At 41.3% G+C, this 5,183-nt stretch overlaps 1 pseudogene; it reads left to right on the top strand.

Moving 5' to 3' along the window:
• Positions 1–3,186: 3,186 nt before the first annotated feature.
• LOC147004152 (large ribosomal subunit protein eL21 pseudogene) lies at positions 3,187–3,668 on the top strand (annotated as a pseudogene).
• The last annotated feature ends 1,515 nt before the right edge of the window (positions 3,669–5,183 follow it).

Below are 5,183 nucleotides of genomic sequence, written 5' to 3'. Positions count from 1 at the left end.
GGATACTGTCTCTGAATCTTTTGGGTGAGAGCAAGGATTTAAGGTAAACTTCCCTTGAGAAGCATTAGTTAATAAAATACTTTCCACTTAGGAAACAATATATACTGAAAGATTAAAACTTTTGGCTTCTTGTAAAGAAGCAGAAACAATAAACATTTTTCTTACATAATGTAAAGCTATATTAGCCATACATAGAGGCAAAATTTTCTAGTGATTACCAGTTTACTAGAAGCAAAAATCTTTGAATTTAAGCATTATTTTAAACATTTGAATAGATCTGTAACACTGTTAAAAAGAAATTTTCTTGAACACAGGGAAAAACTTTTTTAGGCATTGTTTGCAAAACAAAAGAAAAGGCCACAAGCCGCTCTGGGACTGCCCAGAGCCCTGTATTGACTCAAAGGTAAAATACTTTTTAATCTGAGCATTAATCTTAAATTTGCAATCAAACTGCAAGCTGCAGTCAATGGAACAATGGCAGTTTTAACCATAATTTTTAAGTTTTTGTGCAAGGTTAGGATAATATCTACAACTTTGGGAAAGCAAAACCTATGTTTAAAACAATTTATCACTGTTAAAATCAATATTAGAAGCATTACTATCATATTACGAAGTTTGGATATCAATTAATACCTATGAATACCTATTAAAGCAAGCTTTAACGCTTTAATAAAGAGGCATTGCTTTATATCTTATCTTAAATTTTACTATTTAGGATAGGAACCACATTAATCATTATCTAAACTAGAAATATCTTAAGAGACTCAGCCTCTAGGGCTGCCTTAGGCCACGTGTCTGGTTTTTGGCTGAAACACGTGGCAGCTCTCGGCCTTGTAGATAAAGTTTTTTTATACCATTTTTATTATCCAACATAAAACATAGAACATTCATTCATACAGACTGGACACGAACATACATGAATTGAACACGAGAACAGATTGGTGCACCAGACATAAACAAGACACAAAATGGGGCAGAGTACTCCTGCTATTTGGGACAATTTCCTCCCTCATGATGCAGTTTTTATAACTGCGGCAATCCGCCTGTATTAATTTCCTTTTAATAAACCCTTTCCTTTCTCACACCTAACAATGTAGCTTTTTTCCAGCCACGGCCTACCGCCTGTGCCTAGCTCCTCTTAAGCTTCACTGCTGAACCTAAGTGAACCAGCGCTCGGGCTTAACGCTGTCTCAGCTTAGCCCATACCTTCTCCGGTATGAATTTCCTTTATCCTTAAGCAACTCCTGAAAACTAAACACAATCGCCTGATCCATGCTTTTGAACCCTTCTTTCTTCCACCTAAGCAGTTTTCTAAAAAAACTGCGGCACACCGCCTGTCTCCGTATCTAGTTCCGATTAACGAAACTGCTGACCCCAAGCAGAAACAGTGTTGGGTCAGCACTGCTTCAAACTTGTTCGTATCCTACCGCATCCCCAGCAACACTCTACAAAACTGAAATTTTTTAGGCTAGAGCTAGCATGTGTACCTGTCCGTTGCTCCGATGCTCCTCCGATACGACGATTCTTTCCTTTCTTGTGGAGCTCCACACAGCAGTCGTTTCTCTTAGCATCTCTCTGCCATTCTTCAGGTCCCAGTTCTGGCGCCAACAGTTGCGGCCCGCCCGCGGTCCACAACACGAACGGTTCAACTGAGAATGGCAGTTCCCTGCAAAGAGAGGTAACTAGATAGGGCGGAAGAAACAATGGAGTCAAGACAAAACTCTGATCAAGACTCAATTTAATATTTCCAGACACTCAGTTTATAAAGGAAGGGGGAGGGAACCCAATTTCCCGACAAGTAACTCAGGGTCCAGTAGCAGGACGAACACGTGTGTGCCTCCAGGCAGCAAGGTCAGGTTCCAGCAGTGGGCGTGGCAGGACGAATGAGCCGGTAGCTCCACCCTAGAGCAGGCAGGTTCCAGGCTGGGGGGAAGGGAGACCACAACTCCCTAGGCCAAGTTTATTTAAATGCCCCTGGGTTTGATCCCATTAGACCAGTGCTCTAATACTGAGCCACTTTTATAGGTCATCTATTTGAGTTTTTTTTTAATTTAATATATAGTCAAGGAATCCTTATGCAGCCATGTCCAGCCTGGAACTGGGATTGTCTGTGCTGAGGGCTATACTTTTTTTTCCAGACAGGGTTTCTGTGTATAGCCCTGGCTGTCCTGGAACTCACTTTGTAGAACAGGCTGGCCTTGAACTCAGAAACCTGCCTGTCTCTGCCTCTTGAGTGCTGGGATTAAAGGCCTTTACCACCTCTACCGGCTAGGACTATAATTCTCGTTCCCAAGTAATGCTGGTGTGTCCTATCTGGATCCCCTCTACAAGTTTTTTGTTTTGTTTTGTTTTGTTTTGTTTTTTTAACTCCAGTATTCCACAATATCATGTCAAACAACCAAGGCTATATATAATAACACATTACTAAAGCTCCAGTTCTCAGAGTAGCTGAGACAGGTGGGTTGAATTACAAAACTATTAGTAGTTCACATATCTATGTGTAAGCTACAGTTAGGAGTAAAGTTCAATTCAACCAACTGCAAAGCCTTAATCGGTGAACCATAGTTGAAGAAATTCCAAAGGATTTAAACTATAAGCAGATCCTATCTTGAATTGCCTACCTTGAATGAGCCTAGGAGGCTTTCCAGACCCAGAAGAATCTGAAGTTCAAGACTAGCCTTTCCATTCAGGACACTGTCCCAAAAATACTCAAATGAACCTATTAACATGAAAGTTCCAGTGCAATGTGGATTTCTCAATAACACCAAACCTAATGTAATCATCACCACCATCACCATCATCATCATTGGACGGAGAGCAACCAAAATTTGCCCTATTTTATTTTAAGCCCAGCATCTTGAAATGTCCAGACTGTGAGAGGCCTCCTGGTGGAGGAGAGTGATCAGTGACTTACCTGATCAGGATATCAGCATCTATTCTCAGCAGGGTCAGGCAGAAACTGTGCACTCCTGGACTCTGAGTGTCTTGACCCTTTTATACTTCTTTTCTCTCACACCCAGCTTACGTAGCTCCACCCCCCTACCCCGCCCCCAGCACAAGATTCAATCTACTGGATCTTTATGATTGAATTTATTTTTATTCAATCATAGTTATTTGTGTGAACTAAAAAATAATATTAAATTAGAAAGTGAAGAGTCGGCAGACATCTTTCAGTAACTTGCCAAAATGACGAACACAAAGGGAAAGAGGAGAGGCACCGGGTACATGTTCTCTAGGCCTTTTAGGAAACATGGTGTTGTTCCTTTGGCCACATACATGCAAATCTACAAGAAAGGTGACATTGTAGACATCAAGGGAATGGGCACTGTTCAAAAAGGAATGCCCCATAAGTGCTACCATGGCAAAACCGGAAGAGTCTACAATGTCTCCCAGTATGCCATGGGCATCATTGTCAACAAGCAGGTTAAGGGCAAAATTCTGGCCAAGAGGATCAATGTGCGGATTGAGCACATCAAGCACTCAAAGAGCAGAGACAGCTTCCTGAAGCGGGTGAAGGAGAACAACCAGAAGAAAAAGGAAGCCAAAGATAAGGGCACCTGGGTGCAGCTGAAGCGCCAGCCTGCGCCACCCAGAGAAACACACTTTGTGAGGAATAATGGAAAAGAGCCTGAGCTTTGGAGCCCATTCCAAACGAATTCATGGCCTAATGTACACAAAGAAATAAAATACAAGCACGGGGGAGGGGGCAAGGGGGAAAGAAAGAAAGTGAAGAGTCAGGTCTAGAGAGATGGCTCAGTGATTAAGAGCACTGACTGCTCTTCTGGAGGTCCTGAGTTCAAATCCCAGCAACCGCATGGTGGTTCACAACCACCTATAATGAGATCTGATGCCTTCTTTGGGTGTGTCTGGAGACATCTACAGTGTACTTACACATAATAATAAATAAATGAATCTTTAAAGGAAGAAAGAAAGTGAAGAGTCCACTGATTGAATTGTTCATTGTGTGTTTACATACTCAAATGTGTGAGGGTTTTCGTGTGTGTGCTTTTTGAGTGTAAATGTGCTATTTATTTCAGTTTCCATGATTCCTTTGCATGTGTATTTGAGTGTGTGTGTTTGTTTGAAGTTGACCTCAGTGGTTCAATTCTGACAGAGTAAACTTTATCATTGAGTTGTCTTACTGGACCCATGTAATTTAATCAGGAAGTTTACTATTTTTGTCAACAATTCACTTATTTTATTGGAGACTTGGTATGGCTTGAGAAATTGGATTATTGGAAGTTCTTCATATAGATCAAATTGGCTATAAACAGAGTAATCCAGCTGCCTTTGCCTCCTGAGTGTTGAGATTATAAGTATGAGGCCTCATGCCTGGTTGTTTAAGGTTTTTGTTTTTTAAATAGCCCACAGTAGCATGTGATCAACTCTTTTTGCAAAGCTGGCCAAGAACTTCCTTTGGCCTCTCTGGTACAATACCCAAGCTGGCTCAACACCAGATCTTCAATATGGTCATGTGAGAAATCAAGAAGAAATATCTGTTGGTCATTTTGTGATGCTTGCCATCCTGAGAAGATGCCTGTGGGTGGATTGAGTCCCATCCCCTTGTGGTCACTGACTGAAGAAGAAGAGCAGCTTAATAGAGCTATGAGATCCACAGGTGCTCAGCCAGTACTCTCCTTACCCTATTCGCACCTCCAGGATTCTGGACCTCCACTTGGCAGCTTTTCTAGGGCTTTTTGTTGCTGTTGCCCAGACTGGTCCTAATGAATACCATCATAGAATTTGTTCTCTGATTAAGGCTTAAGAAGAGCAGCATAGCAAGATGAGAAAGTAAAAATATAAAATATATGGTTTGAGTATTAAAGGGGAACCAGGAAGTGAGATGGAACTGAATCCTGTGTTCAAGGATATTGAATTGAATTAAGGGAGTAGTGACCTTGGGTCAAGATCTCACCCCAAATATTTGAGTACTGGTAGTACAATCATTTAATCCCAGGAGGCAAAGACAAGCAAATCTCTTGAGTTCCCCACCAGCCTAGAATAAAGCAAATTGTAGGTGAAAACAAACAAACAAACAAACAAAACCAAACCAAAACAAAACAACAACAACAACAACAAAAAACAACTTAAACGCAGGTAGGGTGAAACACACCTTAAACCCCAGTGGTTAGGAAACATGCATGCAGACCTCTGAGTTCAGTCAGTCTATGAAGCACATTACA

Source organism: Mus caroli, unplaced genomic scaffold, assembly GCF_978045245.1.
Source record: "Mus caroli unplaced genomic scaffold, Mus_caroli_1 scaffold_6, whole genome shotgun sequence".
In the NCBI taxonomy this organism is placed as follows: domain Eukaryota; kingdom Metazoa; phylum Chordata; class Mammalia; order Rodentia; family Muridae; genus Mus; species Mus caroli.
Note: the sequence above shows the minus strand (reverse complement) of the source record. Positions and strands in the feature narration are given on the sequence as shown.